At 46.2% G+C, this 20041-nt stretch overlaps 1 protein-coding gene across 1 annotated transcript in view; it reads right to left on the reverse strand.

Annotated features, from left to right (window-relative positions):
• Window positions 1-478: 478 nt before the first annotated feature.
• The window catches only part of HS1BP3 (HCLS1 binding protein 3), a 107933-nt gene continuing 88370 nt past the window's right edge, over window positions 479-20041 (reverse strand). The window contains exon 8 of the mRNA XM_080390020.1: window positions 479-14930. The gene's annotated coding sequence lies outside the window, so the exon portion shown is untranslated. The remainder of the gene's footprint in view (window positions 14931-20041) is intronic.

Here is a 20041-nt window from a genome sequence, read left to right on the forward strand (position 1 = left end):
CCGCACCTTTAATGGGGAAAGCTGGGGGCTTCAAGGAGGGATGCAGAAGCCTAGATCTGCCTTTTGGTACCGAACAATCTCCCTTCTCCAGCCCTTCCCAATGTACTCCTGCATACTCTGGGATTTTCTCCATTGCTGCTATTGAACAGCCTTGAACAGCTCCCGGCGCCTTTGACTCACCCGTGTTTACTTGGTCTGTCCATGGTGCTGGGGGATGTGTGACCTTGGAAAAACTTCAGCTGGACCTCTCCCCATCCCACCCCTTTTTCCCTTTGCATCCTTGGACGAATGTTGTCTGCATTTAATGCCTTGTCAATACCAAGAGGCTCAAACCCTTCACAAGCTATTTTAGGATTTATCTTACAGACTTCCTTATTTTCCTGCTTCTTTCTCTCTGGAAATCTTATCGCCAGTTTAGGTAAAAGCTTGTCCTTCCCTGCTTTAAAACTAGATAAACAATGGCTTAATAACTCTGCTATTCCTTTTTTTTTTTTTTTTTTTTAGTTTAGACTTACCTCTACATCATTTGTGCACGGAAAAATACTTCTCCTCTGTTAGTGACATTAATCATAAGCTTTCAGATCTTTTTGCTTAATTTTGCTCTCCTGAGATACTTGGTCTTATTTTTGGCATTTTTCTTCTTCTATATTTTGTAACTTTTTTCAAGTTTTATTGTCCTTCCATCTTTCTCCAAAGTTTTTAGGCAGAAATAGGTCTCATACATTCATGGGTCACCCTTGAAACTGAAATGACATGGCATTAAAAGCTGAATTGGAGGATGACATTGGAGTTGGGCACTTTGGATTTTGCCCACTTCTGGCAGAATGGGATCAATAGCCAGGAAAAAAATCACTCAACAAATCCATCTTGTTTCAGCTGTCTTTGACATGGGATGAATTTTTGTCAATCTTTAATTGCAGCTCATTTCAAACATAACTTCTTGGGCAGGCTTGGATAAAGGGCTCTGCATAGCTCCCAGATAAAAATGTAGCTGGGGCCAGGTAAAACATGCAGAGAACAGATAGTGAGATGGACAAAGACGAGGACAATGTGACCTCTCAGGAGAAGGCTCAGGAAAAATCTGTTATTACAGTTTACTTGAACAGATGTGGCAGATACATCACAAGTGTTCACGGGAGGATTAATGAGAAGAGCAAAAGTAAAGTAAATTGGAACTTATGGGATGCATTAATTTTATCCCAAAATAATCAGGTCTTTCCTTGATGATATGAATATGGGATTTCTTTACTTAAAAAAAAACAACCACTTTCAATAGCAAAATAGTTTACAATTCAGCTAGTATCTACAACCTCTCCTAACTTTAAAAAAGCAATGTTTTCTTTCCAAAAATTCTTGGTTATTTTCACTGAGCTTGGGACCAGGTTCCTGGAGATAAAATACTCACAATGTATGTGGAGCCACATCTGAGACAGGGATTAAGTGTTGCAAGCCTTCCCACAGCAATATGGCAGGGCAGAAATAGAGGAAGATAAAGGATTCTATATCCAGGAGAAATCACATTTATCTCAAAGTGCCAAGCAAGTGTGAGAACAATGCTCTTTATTTTATGGAACAGCAATCCTTTCTCATCTCCTTTGCAGTATACTTTCAGTGGCCAACTGGGCTGTGTCCTGGAAAACTGTATTAGAGATTAATTAGTAATGGATTTTTAACAATAGTGCAGAAGATATGCACAGGAGATCAGGCAGTTGAATTGAATTATTATACTTGCATAGGTTTTTAGATTGACTACTTTATGCTTTTGATTAAATTATTATAATTTATGTACTTTACAAGTAGCAATCTTCTCTGAGAGATTATTTTCTCTTGACCCATCTCCATATAGAATTATTTCCATGGCAACAGTTTGAGTGATTTGAGAAAGAAACAAAATTATGAACTTCCATTGCCATTGGGTTAAAAAACTTGTTTGATGTTAAAGCAAAAATACAGCAGGTTTTGGCTTTATAGAAGATAAAAAATAGCCTTTGAAGGAGTCACAGCTATATAAAGAGGAAATTCAAACACATCTTTCATTATTTTTGTGTAGCAAAAATGTTGTTTTCTAAACAGAGTTATAAACATACTATTATCCTTAGACCTAATAAACCTAATGTTTATCTTTATTTGAAATTATCTTTGAAAGTAATGGGACATAAAAGGTCCATTACTTGTCCTGAGTCAGCAGACTGATAAGTCAATGCATAATAACCATTATTTGGTATTTCCCTTCCTCAGTGTAGAATTGTGTAGATCAGTTGAATGTTTTAAATGTAAGGCATACATTAGAGAAATGAGATAAGCCAGGAGGGACAGATGACAGTCACCCTAGGGTAAGTGAGGGACCAGCTGAAACACTCCTTGAAACAATGGCAATTATCTCTGAGTGCACAAAGAGGGTGGAAGAGGAAATCCCGACAGGCTGGAGAAGAGCAAACAACAGGAGGGAAGGGAGAAGAATGTGGATGGAGGGAAGATAGACCAGTCAGGCTCGCTTTGGTACCTGGAAGGATTCTGTGTGAATTATTCTCAACTTTTTAAGGACTAGCAGGATAAAATGCAAATATATGAAAAGCAGATTTTTCAGACACAAGTAACATGAGTCATGTCTGACTCCTTTCTTTGACAGGGTAACTGGTCACGTGAACCAGTTGAAAAGTATCTGATATGTTGTATCATGGCTTCAGAAATGATTTTGTCGTGGCCAGATGATGTTCTAATATAAAATCTCACAGAATGTGAAAGAGATTAAATCATAACAAGGTAGGCGCTGAACTGCTTGACATATGGCACCCAAAGGCAAGCTGTCAGTAGCTCACTAACAAATTTTTCTTTACAAAAATTTGTAGGGATTTTATTCAATTAGGTTTTAACTTCAAGTTCAGATAATGGAGCAGAGGATGCACTTTCATTTGTGGTGGGATGAAGCCCCTGGAGGGAAATTTGCAAACCTACTTGAGGCACACAGCAGGACTCAGAGCAATCTCTAAGTCAGAGGAGAAGCACAACCAACAAAGTCAAAAGCAGTAAATTGTTGAATTTGGGAAGGGGGATCAAATGTGCAAATACAAAGGAAGCAGCAAAACAGTATCCCACCCCACCAACCCCAAAAAGAAACCTGAATAGCCCCAACCATGAGTTTCTACTAGATAGAAGATCAAATGTTAAATAAAAGGGGACATGTGTTCTGCGTAGTATCAATGAGAATGTCACAGGCTGTGATTTTGCTCCGCACTTCGTTGATGAGTTTTGGGCTTGTGTGCTAAATCCAGTTTAAGAAAAGTTGGCTACTGTCCAGGACAGGCAGATGTGACAGAAGGTTTAAGAAATTTGGGTCAGGAAGACTGGCAGACAAGTTACTCTGGGAAAGAGGACTGAGGGGACAGGAGTGGGCAGCAGCCTCTTTGAACGTGGTAGGGGGAACAGCAACCAGCTTTTTCTGTCTGGTAGTATGAAGCAAAACATGCTTGAGTGAAGCTGCCGCAGGCAACATTTGGGTGAGATAGTAGGAAAATATTTCTAACTGTAAAGTGGGGAAGCGGTGGAAGGAGCATCTTGGGGAGTTCCTGGCCCTCTTCCACTGCAGATCTTAAAGAGCAGGTTAGATGAGTTTTCACCAGAGGTGGTCTAGATATGCTTGTTCCTGCCTTGCAGCTGGCTGAGAGGAGGTAAGTGCTGTTGCTGTCACCTCTGCTGGATGATGCATGCATGGAAGGTCACCAACATGTAAACTGTGGAAAGATGCAGCTGGATGATGTTCTCCTCTCCTGTTTGAATGTTTTCTTTGTACTCAATGGAGGCTTTCTTCTCCATCACTCAGATGTCAGCAGAAGAGATCTGGAAGCAGGAGAAGTACCAGGAGCATGTTTTGACCCGCCAGGTTCACAGGCTTGCCCTGGTGAAGTCCTCTTGATGCAAACTCCCTGGCTGCACTGTTGAAGAGCATCTGGGTCTCTCAGACCTCTCCAGAGCTCACCTCCTACACTCACAGGACACCATCTATCCTGGGCACAAGTGAGACTGGTATCTCAGAAAAGCACAAAAGCCCTTGTTCATTTTCAGAGCTATTATAACCTACTTGTTTAGCTTTGGGTATATATTTATGTACTTACATACTTAGCTGAACAGGGCCCAGAGGGAGAAGAGTAGTGCCAGGAGCAGAATCAAATTTGCCTGAAGGCTTCCTGAGGTACTTGCAAGATTTATCTGGAGTTTCATTAGCAAAAATACCTCCTTCACCTAGGCAGGCTCTAAGCCTGTAATCTGATCCATCAATAAACTACAGATTCAGCTATCAAGAATTCTGTATCATGATGCTGTAATTGCTTATTATTATGCATTTTTATAAGTGCCCCATGCCCCTCGGGCAGAGTGATTGCTGGAGTGAGCAGGCTTTCCCACTGTAAGGTAATCAAGGTTTATGCAAAAGGATCTGCTGGGAACACGCACGCTGTGTAATCCCTGCCATTAAGCAACTGAAAACAGAACTTCCTGCAGAGCCCATTTAATCCAGCCAGATGAAATTCATTTCAGATGGTTTTCCGTTTCTCAAATCATAATGGGTAAAGGAAGAAGCATCTTAGCAGGTTGTGGAGAACATCACTCTCTTCTACAATTTTTGGAAGCAGACATTGCCATGTTCACAACGGATCTTTTATTCTCCTTCTAACATGTTTCTTCCTTTTTTGTAGATTTTCAGGCTTGTCTAGGAACTCTTTTTAAATTCTAATCCTTTAATCTCAGTGTAATAAAGTTTCTCTTAAAAGCTAGCATTGGAAGTGCTCTTAAAAGCTGCTTGGAATGCACACAACCTTTCAGAAGAAAATCAAACTTGTGTTTGTGTCTTCTCACTAATTCAAATCATGTTGTCTGCAGCCAGGATGATTGCAAGTGAACCAGGGAAACTTATTCTAACCATTGTTAAGCTTTCCTGTTTTGTGGTAATAGCAAGCTGAGGTCTAAATACTTTTGGGAAAAGAAGTTGGCTATGTGGGACAAATGTGGACCAGATTGGTTTTAATAACAAGACCTTGTGTTCATACATTGTTCTGCAGTTTTCAAGGTGCAGAAAAAACATTTATAAGCTAATTGCCATCGCCAGAAGGATGCAGTTCTAGTCCCATCAAAGTTTGGTACTGGCTGGTTCAACCAAAGCTTAATGGCTTTGAAAACACTAAAATAATCTTCTACAGGAACAGTGCTGTCCTGGCTGCTGCCTACTCTAGGTCAATATATGCTGCTCCTTCCCACATGGAGGCATTAGGGACAACCCACAGTGCCAGCAGCGTGGGGGACAGGACAATGCCCCAGCTGAGCTTCTCAGAAACATGTCTTCTTACCCAGTTTTCTTGGCTAAGGAGGTTCAATATTTAAAAAAAGGGCTTCTGGGGAGCAGTGGGTATGTATCGCCAGGACACACAGGCACTGGGATGTTTGGTGGGGGGGATTCAGGCATTGCTTAGAGACCAGAGGCATCGGTGAGTTTTGGTGCCAGAGTGTGGTACATCCCAACTGGTGGGACGCTTGCCACCCCAGCCTACCTCTTGAGGTTGCTCACCTCATGAAAAACCCTTTACTCGGTAGTTTTCTCCTGTGCATTTACTTTTAGCAGTCAATAGCTATGGGCTCTACTGTGCACAGGTTTCCTTTCGGGTCTGTGAGATCTATGGTATTGCAGTGAACAGCACTGAAAGCCTTTCTGCGCATTTCTGCACACCTCTGTTCTGGGGAAACAGCACTGTCACAGACAAGAGCATTCCAGGAATGGAAAACAGTGCTACCAAGGATCTTAAAAGCTCACCTTCCTTCTCTTCCCATTGTCTTTAAATAAAAAAAAACCTACTCCAGCCCCGGTTCATCTTTTTAATCTCAGCAATTACTTTACCTTCATTTGATTTACTTCTACAGCACAAAGCCGTGGATCCAGTCTTGATAGCCTGCTCTTCTTTCTCTGGACAGAATTAATCATAGAATCATAGAAGGGTTTAGGTTAGAAAGGACCTTAAAGATCATCTAGTTCCATCTCCCCCCTGCCATGAGCAGGGACATCTTCCACTAGACCAGGTTGCTCAAAGCCCCATCCAGCCTGGCCTTGAACAATTCCAGGGATGGGGCACCCACAGCTTCTCTGGGCAGCCTGTGCCAGTGCCTCACCACCCTAGCAGCAAAGAATTCCTTCCTTATATCTCATCTAAATCTGCCCTCTTTCAGAAGACCAAGTTGAGGCTGAATCAGCTTCTCCTGAGCCTGCAGCTGAAGGACCGGCATGAAAGCCAGAGGCACCTGCCTCTCCTCCCCCTCCACACTATTTTTAAAAGTCAGCTGGCTGCCAAGGCATCAGCTACCACTGCGGGTATGCGGGTATGTGGCACTCCCTAACATCAGCCTCCAGGACCTTACTGGAACTTGCTCCTGCCCAGTGCTGCAGTGCAAAGGGAGAAGGCAGGGCCGGTGCAGGAGGCAGCCCGGTGCTCTCCTGCCGCAGCCATCCCTGTGCTGTGAGCGCAGCCACCTTGAGGGGGCTGAAAACCTCTGCCGCTCCCAGTGCCAGCAGCGGGAATACCCCTGCCTCTCTGCTCCGACCATGCTCGGCCGGCTTTGTCCAGTACCTGCTGTCCTTCAGTTTTGCTCTCTCTTACTAATAGGCTGGATGTCTTTAAAGGCCAAAAAGTTTCCGGGCCTTTCTCTTAGTTATTTTAGGCTTTAAAGTTCAGCAGTGATCCTTTCCTCCTCCTCATGTCTGAGTTTTGTCCTGCTGGGATAAGAGGGAGAGACTGTGCTTCCTTTGACTTCGGTCATCACCTCCTTGTTTTTGAGGATAACAATCTCACAAACAACATTAGATTCTTGTGTTTCAATTTCACAGGGAAGATTAGTTTTTGTGCTGCAACAGCTGAAGATTGAAAGTGGAAGGAGACTGCAATCAATTCACTGATTTGGAAGTGCCTTAACCCATCTTCCTTTTGTTTGCAATACTTAGTTAGGCACATTAATAACAGAATAGAAATCAAACCGCTTGCAGACAAGCTGGGGCATCAGTTCAATGAGAACAAAGTATTTCATTAAAAAGAGCTCAGTAAGATGCAAACACTTACTCTGAAACTGGTTTATAAGAAAAAGGACAACAACCGGTTATCTGTGCCAATTGCAAACCAGAAATAACTGGAGTTTGCAAAGATACCAGTTTAATCGCTAATTGAAAGGACTATTGTTCTGCAAACCTCAAGGCAGGAACTGTGTTGCTGTTGTGGGATCCAGTCCAGTCCATGACAAGGGCTAATGCAACAGCTTCCCAGCACTGCAAGCTCCGCTCCCTGCACGCGTTCTCCATGCAAGGGGGGACACGGGGGTCCTTCTTGGCGTGAGACGTGTCACACCTTCCTCCTGTCTCTGCCTGAGTCCAGAAAGCAGACTGTCCATGTCCACTGGCAATTTAGCAGGGTGAGAGGCAACTCTGCCAGCTGCGTTCATTCATTAGCACTGTGGCTGGCGCACCCTGTTTGAGGGACGAGTGGATTTCTGTGTGCTGAGTTTTGGAAGGATGTTTTGAGTTGAGAAGCCTTTTCCACAAATAGTCACAGGCAATTCAGCCCTTCCACATAATTTCTGGTAAACGGGATACTGGCTTTCACATATTCTGAGGGGATAACTGGAGCGCTACATGGGAAAATGCCAGACACCCATGTGCCTTTGTGTCACTTGCTTTGGCTTTGGCAGCGTCCTTCTGGATTTAAATAGGAGCCTTTCAAAGCCAGAGCTTAAATGGATCATTTAGGGTTCCTTTGTCCCAGAATAGCAAATGTCAGGAACTGTAGGTTTGTTGCAGCAGTCTGGCTCAGCTGACGGGCTTTCTTTGTGCTGCTCAGATTTATGTGACCTTGTGTCCTGAGATCTTCTATCCACGGCCAACGTTTGTGTGTCCCCTGAGATATTAAAAAGCAATACTGCAATGACTCTGTGCATATGGATGTGGAAGCTGGCTCTTTGTGGACTCTTAACTGCGGGATTTTGGTCACCAATTTAGCTTCGATGCTACATGAAATTGCCTGCTGTATGTTACATGAAGCTGCCTGAAGCACATCCCCATGCAGTAATTAATTAGCTAGGCAAGGCTGTGCCCTCTTGAGACATGTTTCATTTTGACCCGAGATAACTGAGGACGTACTGCAAATTGCCTTGCCAGGTGACACTTCCCTGCTGTTGGCCACCCCATCCTTATCCCCATGGACCGCAGAGGGACAGCACAACACACTAAGGTGACAGGAAAAGGCTCTTACCCCCACAGCTCTGCCAAAGCGGGCGTTTTCTCATCCTTCTCTCTCCAAACTCAGGGGATTGAAGCCCTTCATTACTTACAAACCCAAGCCTTGAGCCTTGTCTCCCAAACTTATAGCCTCCATGGGAATCACGGAGAGCTTTTTCACCTGAAATAGTTTCATACTGTAGTGGGTTAAAGAGTTCTGCATGCAGGAGCTGTGTGTCAGATTTTGGGGAGGAGGAGGCAAAGGGAGTCACAAAAATAGGATATGCCCCCAGGTGAAAGCTGACCACTGTCACGCAGAAGATGAATAGCAGCTTTGCTAGTATGTTCCTGAACACAGACACTGCACTGTGTTAAAACACTGCTGACAGCTACACACTTGGTTTGTGCCAGGCATGCCCAGGTAGTAGCTGCTGAGGCTTTGATGCAAGAGGACACGGAGTAGCAACAGCAGCCTGGGTATAATGTGGTACCTGGAAAAGTAGTCTGGTGCCCAAATTCATTCATTCTATGAGTTTAAGCCCTAAACTCCGTGTAAACTGCACTTTATCTGCAGTAATGGTGTTTTGCTTATGCCACTTCCCAGAGTTCTCACTTTCTCAAATTGGAAATTATATTCCCAGGTATTAAAACACCTGTTGCTATGCTTTCCCTTAGTGTAAATTACCTGTGAAATGATGTTATTTAACTAGTGTAGAATAACGCTGGCTGCTTGCTTACATCTTGGGAGACATAAGTCTGCAACAGCAAGGATAATGGTGGTTTGTTCATCGGGTGTTGGCACTTCTGAAAATGGTTGGCAGTGTTTGCTCAGAAATTGGGAAGGGATCTAACAATCCAGAACTAATCTAATTTGCATGGATATTTTACCTTAAATGCCACCTTGAACAAAATTTAAGTTCTGCAGAAATGTTTGGGAAGGTAGATAAGATGAGATTGAGAAAATGGAAACAAACAGAAAATAATATATATCTTAAGGAGGTTGAATTATCCTCCAGAGGTTCTTATCTCTCCCTGTGGATCATATAGATAGCCTGACAGTGCTCAGGTAACTGGCTACAACTGCATACTTACTTTTAACACCCAGTGTGTCAGGACTGCGTCACTCTGAGCATGAGTGTCAATTGCTTGTCACCCTCTTGAACCCGGAGAGCCCGATGGTGATGTGCTGAGTGCAAGGCAGTTCTGTCACTGTGATGTTAATAAAGGCTTGGCTTAACAGGTCACTACAAGTTTCACTACTTGAAACAGTTCAAGAAGTGGAAATGAGGCCCATTTGAAGGCCAGCAGGCATATCTGAAAAGTCATGACAACAGCAGAAACTTCTAGGAGGTGAAGAGGAAAAGGAATCAAACCAGAGCATACAGCATGTTGAAGTGGAGGGTTAGGCAAGGCAGAGGCAGTCGCACTGTGGCGTCCCTGCTGGAAAGAGGAGACTCAGTCCCTCTTAGAGAAGAAGGATTAGAGAAGGGTTATTTCTGTCACTGCATTTCGAGTTGGTTGCAAAGTAAGCTCTTACTTGCTTTCAGGTAGGAATGGGACTTGGCTCTACTCCTGTGGAGCAAAGGAAAGAGGGGACCGCAGCTTTGCTGAACCTCTCAGGCCACAAGGCACCAGGGCAACTGTGGATGCACACCTGCTATAGGTCTGCTGCACGTTATTTTCAGATGGGTGATACCCCAGGGTCACAGTAGTGTTGTGTTTCCACACGTCTACAACACAGTGTGAAGAGCTACTAAAGGTGCTGGGAGATCAAACAGCTCCTTCAGCTCCTGGGCTTGGCTCTGCACAGCTCCACAAATGCTGGGGAAGCCCAGCTCCCTTCCCAGCCTCAACAATTCCCCAAGAGGGGTGCGATGATGCTGCAGAGGGAGAGGAAGGCTCCAGCACCCTCCTCCTCTTCAGTCTCTACCAGGAGTGATGCCCCTGTCAGACTGGCTATCATGGTGGTAACGATGGGGAGGTCACTGAGACATCTTTGACATCCCTCCAAACCCTGGAGTTTTTTTTTTCTGGTCAATCCAGCCGCAGTACACAGCAGTACTTGGTGGATCCATATTATGTACCTACCTATCCACCTATTTTCCTTTTTGTGGGGAGGAGGGAAATGAGTTGGGGGGTTCAGTATCATCAGAGTCAGTATCAGACCTCATTGCTGTGGCTCATTTTTGTGGTCTGGGATCTCTCCAGCAGCCAGCTGAATCAAACTTTTCCCCTTCACTGCTGAGTTGCTGGCTTCAAGATCAAGTGAAAAGCTGAAAGGGAGGGAGGAGCCAAAGCAAAAACATGTGGAGGGAAACAGAAAGAAAAATGCAGCAGCAAAAGCTGCAACAAACAGCTGCTGGTACCACTCTGGGACCCTGCAGAGCCAGAAAACTGTCCGGACGCACACATTTTGCACGGATAGGTGCTAAATAAGTTGCAAATATCTTTCCACTGGCCTCCTCCCTCCAGGGACAGGGGAGGAAAACAACAGGCAAAGGGCCAGCAGCAGCAATAATGCCAGGTGTCTTGCAGGGGCTATGTCCTCACAGCTGTTCCTCTGGCCTGATGGTCAACAGAGGTCCTTGCTGATGCTTTGAGTGACAGAAGACTCGGTGTGTTTCCATAAGCTTCCTCTTACTCCCAGTTTCTGCATCTTTCCCCAACCCATCTTTAATTCTTCATTGCCAAAGCAAGTGGATGGAACAAGGGCTGTCTTCTTTTCAAAGAGCATACATGAGAACTACAAGAGTTTCCTTCTCTCTGTGGCCCTTCTGATGATCGGGGTTTGATCTTTCCCATAAGGGGGTATCATGGTCTGAAGGACGTACAGTTGCAATGAGAGAGGGATGCCTTTGCACCATGCCACTCAACAACTAGCTTGGATAAGTTTGGGGTCTCCTCAGGGGCACAGATGGCTCAAAGGGAAGGGTGCAACCTGTATTGCCATTCCAATTTGACTCCATTGGTGTCTGCAGGAGGATCACACCTGCTCCTGTCCCTGCAGAACAACACATGCCTGCACCAGAGCTTCTTCTCAAAAGGTATGCAGGGAGAGGCAGCAAACACAGGCAGAGGAAAGCATCCTTGGGAGGAGTGGTGGACACCTCTAAATTCAAGAGACACAGTGTTCACACTGATCACAGCTCTTCCTCTATGTGGTGACCACCTGAGGAACCTGAACATACGTAAGTCTATGGGACCTAACAAGGTGTATCCCAGAGTTCTAAGGGAAGTGGCTGATGTAGCTGCCAAGACACTCTCCATGATATTTGAAAAGTCATGGCAGTCAGGCGAAGTCCGTGGTGACTGGAAAAAAGGAAAAGTTACACCTGTTTTTGAAAAGGGTAGAAAGGAGGAACCTGGGAACTACTGATCTGTTAGCCTCACCTCTGTTCCTGGGAAGATCATGGAACAGATCCTCCTAGAAGCTATGCTAGGCACATGAAGGACAGGGAGGTGATCTGAGACAGCCAGTATGGCTTCACCAAAGGCAAGTCTTGCTGCTACTCGCCTTCTATGATGGAGTCACTACAACATTGGATCAGGGAAGAGCTACTGATGACATCTATCTGGAATTCTGTAAGGCCTTTGACATGGTCCCCCACAACATCCATCTCTTTAAATTGGAGAGATATGGATTTGAGGGACGGACTGTGCGGTGGATAAGGAATTGGCTGGATGGTCAGATTCAGAGAGTAGCGGTCAATGGCTCGGTGTCCAGATCAGTAATGATTGGTGTCCCTTGGGGGTCCATATGATCCTTCTTTTCCTCTTCTTGACTATACATCTACATCTGAAGCACCAAATGTCACCTCTGGCTCACAGCTGAGTATGGGCTGGTCTCCATGTAAAGTGAACACAATATTAGGAACCAGAGGGGGGGTTGTGAATTTGTTCAAGCTACAGCATGGACTCTGCTATTGAGAAACATCTAGCATTTAAACTGTTTGTCTCAGTATTTCAGAGAAAGTCCATTTTTGTGCTTCTTCCTTTTCCTAATTTAGATGGCTGGAGGGTGCTAAAAACCAGCTTATTGGTGCCCCTACAGCTCACCAGCTCCAGCTTGCCCAGCATCCTCAGCTTTTGAGCTTCAGGCACTGGCAAGGGTGCAAGATCTATCAATCACCACTGTGCTGCAGAAAACAAAGATCTCAGCGCAGCAGGAGCCAAAGATGCCTGAAAAACAGTTGCTCCTTGTTCAAACATGCAGGGTGCATCCATGCAAGGAATCAGGCCAGCCAAGTATAAAGTCTTGAAAAAGGGCAAGGTTCTGCATTCATCTTCATCTGCTAGTAAGAAAGCCTGCTTTCTTGCAAGCTGAAATTCAGTGTTAATTAAATTGCTCACCTTCCTCCAGAGGAAATAAGTACACTGATAAACAGCATGGGATTTGAGCGCAAGTTGGCAGGCAAAACATGGTAGCTTAAGTGAAGAGGCCTGTGTGCATCTAGAACGAAGGCAAGGGTGACGCAAACAGTGGGGAGGCACAATGTCCAAAAGTACATGTACACCACAGCTCCTATCCTGCCCTCAGTCCTCTTTGACTTCCACAGAAGTGTTCTGTGGCGAGCTGGCAGAGCGCTGTCATAGCTGCTGCAAGGCGGGTGGCAGGCAAGGGAGGCCTCCCCCAGCACATGGCAGTGGGTGAAGCCAATAAGCTGGGCTGCAAAGTCAAGGGAGGGCTATCCCCAGGGGGCTGGTAGGCACTGAGTGTTGTGGCAATTCACTGCTCTTCTTTCAGCTCTGAAATCGGGTTGATAAAAGCTACTGACATCCAGAGCAACCATCTTCAACAGAGGCCACCAAAATACCTCAGTATGTGACTTTCCTGATATTGTAGGCCGTTGCAGAATCACAGAACAGTTGACATAGGAAGGAACCTCTGGAGGTCACCTGGTTCACCCCTGTTCAGCCACAGCCACCTTGATCCAGTTGCCCAGGACTGTGTCCAGGCAGCTTTTGAATACCTCCAAGGATGGAGACTCCACCACCTCCCTGGGCAACCTGTGACAGTGCTCTGTCACTACCACAGTTTCTAAAATTTAGGGGGAATCTTCTGTGTTTTAGTGTGTGCTGTGCTCATTGCCTCTTGTTCTGCCATTGGGCATCACCAAAAAAAAGCCTGGCTTCGACTTCTTTGCACCCTCCCTTCAGGTATTCATATACATTGATAAGATTCCTCCTGAGCCTTCTCCTCACTGAAAAGTCCCAACTCTCAGCCTTTCCTCACAGTAGAGATGCCTTGGACCCTTAATCATTTTCATGACCCTTTGTTAGGCTCTTTCCAGTATGCCCATGTCTGAGGAGCCCAGAACTGCACACAGGAGTCAGGTGTGGCCTCACAAGTACTGAGTAGAGGGAACGATCTCCTCCCTTGACCTGCTGGCAATACTTTGTCTCATGCAGCCCAGGATACCATTTGGCTTCTTTGCCACCAGGACAAATTGCAGGCTCGTGTTCAGCTTGGTGTCTACCAGGACCCCCAAATCCTTTTCTGCCAAGCTGCTTTCCAGTGGGGTGGCCCCCAGCATATACTGGTGCATGGGGTTGTTCCTCCCCAGGTGCAAAACTTTGCACTTTGCCTTGTTAAACTTCATTAAGTTCCTGTTGGCCCATCTCTCCAGCCTGCTGAGGTCTCTGGATGGCAGATGATTCTCTAGCATATCAGCCACTCCTCACAGTTTTGTGTCATCTACAGACTTGCTGAGGGTACACTCTTGCCCCTCATCCAGATCATTAATGAAGATGTCAAACAGGAATGGATGCAGTACAGACCCCTGGAGTACACTGCTAGTCACTGACCTCCAACTAGACCATGCCACTGATCACCACCCTCTGGGCATGGCTTTTCAGCCAGTTTTCAGTCCACCTCACTGTCTGCTCAACTAACCCATACATCAATAGCTTGTCTATGAGGATCTAACGTGAGACAGTGTCAAAACCCTCACAGAAGTCCACGTAGACACTATCCACTCCTCTGATCTACCAGGGCAGTCATTTCATCACACAACTTTGTCAAGTTGGTCAAAGGTTCAATTCCCTTTTGTGAAACCGTGCTGACTACTCCTGGTTACTGTTGTCATTCACGTACCTGGAAATGGTTTCCAGGGATGAAGTTGAGGCTGATCAGCCTGTAGTTCCTTGGGTCCTCCTTCTTGTCCTTCTTGAAGATAGGAGCGACAGTTGCTTTTCTCCAGGCTTTGGGCACTTACTCATCCTATTTTATGGGAAAATATGCCAGTCCTTAAAAGATGTGGTAAACCAGCATTGTTGCTGAAGAGACTGCATTTAAGAGAGGGTTTTTCTGGCCTGGCTTTGCCAGCACAGAACAGGCTTCAATATTTGCAAACATTTCAGAGATAAAGGATGCCTCAGAAACCAGGAAGAGAATTATTTTGACTCCAGCCTTCTGTGTTTCAACTCCATCCACAGATTCAGAAATAACATCTGGCACGCCTCTGCTCAGGCAGTCTTGAGGGCTATAAAATGTTGTGACTGCAAAGACAGGGAAAAAGAAGTTGAAGTCCCTGTTGCCATCTTTTCCTAACAATTCACTTCTGGTGTGACATGGAGCTTGCAGCACTCTCGATGGCTGGTCTGTGCTCAAGGGTCCCAGTTCTGCGATGAACTGTGTCAACCATTCCCTACTTGGCAGAGGAAATGCCTTGATATATTCATCCACACACTAAACGAAGAAAGAACAACAACAAAAAGATAATTAGGGAAAGATATCCAATAGAGATGCAAATTAACCCCCCTTTACAAAGCCTTTTATAGATCCTGGGATTTTGTGTGCTTATTATTTCTATTAAATGTGACATATTGAAAGCTTCCCTTTGCCAAAAATGCTTTTTCACTCTTTCTGTCTGACCTCACTTAGCTAGTTCATGAGCAAAAGGGCAGATGAAAGGAGAGATAAATACAATTTATTAAACACTTGGGACTGTTGGAAAAAATGCCATGTATAAAATCTTCACGAAACATACAATATTTTAAAATGTTTTATATTGCTGGAAGCTTTGAACTATCAATTACCAGTAAGATTCAAAAGTTCAATGTTTCTCTTTCTCTACCAAGCATTCCCTTACTTGCAAGGAGCTTAACAAACTCCCTCCACACCATCCTTTCTGTTTCTCCTGTTTCCTCTTTGCATCCAAGCTTGCAGCACCGACTGCCTGATCTAGCTGAAAAAAAAAGCACTAAATACACGTTTGCTTTTGGTTACAGCTCACAAAGAAGGGCTGTTTGTTGAAACGGGGATGCTTGCCTAATGTGGAAGGTCCCTGGTAGGCCACAGTTTCGTGCTCTGCAACCCCAACATGCATGGTGAGGCACTGGGTGGAGGTTGTGAGGGGCTGGGTCAGTTAGTGGGAAACATGTTCACCTTCTAAAATTGTCACTTGCTACCGCAGCCCCCCCCCCGGGTTTCAGCAGGAATATTTCATTCCTTATTCACAACTGGAGTTGGATGAAGCTTCTGGTGGTGGAGATCTCTGAGGAGGCAGTGCCACCAAACGGTGTACCTCCAAAAGGTGCACGGCAGTCCCACGTGCCACCCCACGTGCTAGCTAGCTCTTTCTAGCTATAATGGTTGGAGACCAGCCATCCTCAGCAGGCACAGATTTACTGACAGAGCTAAATGGCCATGAGACCTTGCTGAACACTGGCCAGTATGAGGCTCCAGGACGTGGTGTGTCTGTGGCGGGACATGTAGCTTGGCTGGAGCCAGTATTCCTGGATGTGAGTGGAGGCAACATCCTAAAATAGCCAGGGGCAATGACAAGGACACAAAGAGCATCCCAGAGGGATGGGAGGCATATTCTGCCTGGAAGAGGGTCAGACACATTTGCTCCCATGCGGAGTGGGAGTTGTGATGGCCGTCTGGACTGACATTTCAGCCTTCAGGAGATATGAGGTAATTTGGTATAGCTGCATCCTCTCTCACTGCAAGCTAAATGATGTCAAACCTAATCTCTGCTGCCAGAGGCTCAGATCACACTTGGGCACTTGCTGCTGCTGGGGTGCTGTGTGGTAACTTGCCATTCTGCAGTCATGTTTCCGAGCCTTTTAACAAGTGCAAATCAGGAGCAACTCCATAAAAGTCAATTACACTGCTGCAAAGCATCAGCAATGAGCCTTCTGTGCATTTATCAGCAAGGCTAGGCCTGTTAGTCATGCATTACTCAAAAATGTACAGAAAAAAAAAAAAAAAAAAAAAAGCCTGGCTGGCACTCATTGAAGTAACTGCTTCAAGCTAAGATTTACAGGAAATGGGCTGTGTAATGGGAAACATCTTTCCTTCTGAGCTCACGTGACACTAAATAGTTTTGCTGTCTTCCACGTGTCCTTGCCAGTCATCTTTCGCCATGGTGAGTGCATTTTTTTCCTCCATTAACATCCTTTGGGAAGTCATGGTTAGCATGGGAAGTTTTTTTATTTAGAAAACATTGTCCTTGGGACTGAGTCAATGTAAAAACCTTGTGTAACACAGCAAGAAATAAGACATTTATGAGAACTACTGTGCCATTGCTTCATGTGGTGACTTCCAACAAATACCCCAGCAAAGCTGCTGTCCCAGTGCTTGGGTCAAACCCTTGGGGAAAGGCAATCTGCACCAGTCCTGGGGGTCAGGCAGCAGAAGGACTTTGCCTATGATGCTGAGGTCGTTGGTGGTCCCTGGCACACATCTGGCCCTGATGGTCTCCCCAGGTCTAGAAGCCAGCTCATACCATGGAGCACTCCTACAATACCATAGTCCCCTGTGCCAATTGGTCTCGGGGCTGGTGGTCCTGCATCTACCAATAGAGCTGTAAGGTGCTTTTTAATAAACGCCTGAATATTCTTGTGTCTGCCTCTTGGTCTGTAATGTTATCTGCTCCCCGAAGAGGTAGACTCACCAGCTGCTCATTAGCAGGTACAGGCTCCTCCTGTAAATATTAATAGACTATGATCAGGTCATTTGCCAACCCATCTCCTCGTTTCCTTTCCTCCCCAAGAACTTCCCAGTCCTGAAAACTGATCTTCTTCATGTCCTGTGTTTCGGTGCTGGAGGTTTTCTTACTAAAACCCAGGTGTTTCAGTGCCCAGGTGGAGGCACAGGAGAGACAGGCCTCAGCACAGTGGACATGCCTGCCACGGTGCAAAGCGAAAGCCGTTGTCTCCCAGCCAAACACTTCCTCAGCAGCAGTGGTGCAGTCTGTCCTTGAAAGGCTTGGCCTAAACAAGGTCAGTCCTCAAAAGCAGAGCACAGCCTGCTTTGTACGGCAGATGCAGGCCAACTGAAATTTCTCAAATGCCACATCTTATTCTTAAGCATGAATAGTCCTGGATGGTTTCTTTAAACACTTGAGCTGTGCAGGGAGGACTAGCAGCAGCTCTGCTTTGTGCCATGCCTGACCAGATGCTGGTCAGAAGAGCACAGGACCATCTTTGCTGCGTGAGCCCTGCGCCAGCTGCACATGAAACTGCTCCATATCACACGGCGGGGGCACGCCAGGGCAGGACGAGGCACCCCAGAGCTAAAGCATTTGCACTTCTAGCATAAACTGATCCATGGTTTTGGAAAGGGCAGCCACAGCTGTATGTTCTTGGAGTAAGCACCTCAGGATGCACACACCTCATCAGGCAGGGCTAGTTTTGCATGCTGAGACCTGTGCCTGAGCCCAGCTCACCATCTGGGCCAGCCCTGGGCCAGCAGAGAAAGGATGGGAGTAGCACAGCCTGCAGTGAGAAGAGGTTAGGCAACGCTGGGGGGGAGGGGGGGGGTGGGGCAGGCAAGAGGGAGCATCACTCTCATGGCAGGAGGTAAGGAGGTACCTTCTCACACCAGGTCTGAGTCTTACGACGTTGTGTGAAGCTTTGCACAATAGAGGCTGACATTTTGCCATCCCAGGCAGGCATGCTGGAGGATGTGTTGTTGAAACAATGTTCCCCAGGAGAGGGCAACCAGACTGGCTCAAGCACATGGCCATGAAAAAGTGTGTCTGAAAAAGGACACAGAGCTTTATTTCTTGTTGCACGTACAAATCACTCTTCAGCCAATGGCTCTCTCCTTTGTGGGGCTGAACTCAGGACCAGGCGGCATCGCAAGATAATGTTGAGCAGGGTGTCTGCTGAAACTAGGCAATTTTCCCTCCAGATTATAGCAGTTATTAAGGTAGTGACTTGAAGACCTTAAACCCCAGAGCATTGCTGATAATGGATGTTCTCCCAGTGAATGTAAATCCATCACTCTGCAGCCCCACCAAGGCTGCAGACCACAGACATGCACAGGAGACATACGTGACCACTGGCAAAAGAGGGAGGGGGAGGCAGCTCTGTGTGTATGAGCACATTAGTCACGGCTGCCTGCAGGGTTATTTTTAACTGCCTGTCTTCTCTAGAGGCACTCTTCCATGCAGCATTTCTAAAGGGAAAAGAGAGGCCTGACACCATCACCATTCCATGCTGCACAAGTGCAAAGTGCCTAACAGCAAGAGATATGCCCAACCCTTTGCAAAGCCAGCTTATGGCCAGACAAGTTGGGTTTCCAACCCAAAACCAGCAGCACGACCCTTAGTCCCACCTCTGCATTGGTGGCTGGTACAGAGCTCAGCATGGCCGCACAGACCTAAGATCTGCCACCAAGGACCCCATACCAGAACTCCAGCGTCTGGATCCACAGCCATTCAAGATGGCTAGACCAAACCCACAGTGCCTCAGAAGCCACCCTGCCCTGCAGGGGATTCATCAAAATGGCTGAAAAAGCTCTGGATGTCTCCCAGCTTGATTAGCCTGTAATAAATTAAAAGTCTGGCTCAGCTCAGGTGAGGACACAGTGTCACTGCGAGGGTGATGCTGCTGCGCAGAGAGGCCTTTTCACACAGCAAAGTCAGTGGCATCCCCTGTTTTTTTGCAGTTGTGCTGCTCTACTCTCAGTGTTTGTTGATGTTATATACAACTAAATCCAAGGATCAGGCCTGGGAAGGGCATTTCCTGAAGGATGAGACTTCCTGGGGCTATGGGGAAGGAGCTCTTCACCATTACCAAAGGGTATCACAACTCCAGGCATCCTCCTGGATCTGGGAGGAACAAAAGACAACATGGGGGCAAAGGTACTTTGTTTTAGATGCTGGTAATAGCCCATAGTTTCATAAGAAAACTGAAGTGCAACCTCTTCCCATGTACCAGTGCCACCTGCAAGCAGTCCAGACCTATGCTCTGAAGCTGGGCTGTGAGGGTGTCCCTGCTCCCACACTGCGGGGATGGGGGAGGCAGATGGGGCTGTCCTGGCTGGTCACCTGCAACTCCAGGCCAGCACAAACTCCTGGGCCATTCCAATAAAAACTCAGCCCCATACTTGTGTGTTGAAACAATGATGTCTTCATCATTTTGGTGTACTAACAGACCAAAAAAAAAATGTTTTCTGTATGGGCAGGGGTCTGCCTTTACCAAAAGATGGTTACGTACCAGTGGTGAGCAGAGGCTGGTGAAGAATGGGAGAAGGAAGAAGCAATTTGTGCTGGATAGAAGGATATGGAGCAGATGTAAATCACCTCCAAGGACAGGGCTGGCCTGGAGCACAGCTCTGCAGAAAACTGCACCCACCCCACTGGAGCGATGGGAACATGGGTCAGGAAGCAGCAGCCACAGGAGAGATGTTGAAGGAGAAAGTTTGTCTGCATTGGCTCCCCCACCGCAGCCTGTGATAAGGAGGTGTCACCCTCAGTGCCAGCACCTCTGCTGGGACACCCAGTGTCATGGTCCCCAGTGTGCTGCAGCAGTGGCATTTGCTATCCCAGGCATGTGCTGATGCAC

This window comes from Falco punctatus (genome assembly GCF_963210335.1).
Source record: "Falco punctatus genome assembly, chromosome: 5".
Lineage (NCBI taxonomy): Eukaryota > Metazoa > Chordata > Aves > Falconiformes > Falconidae > Falco > Falco punctatus.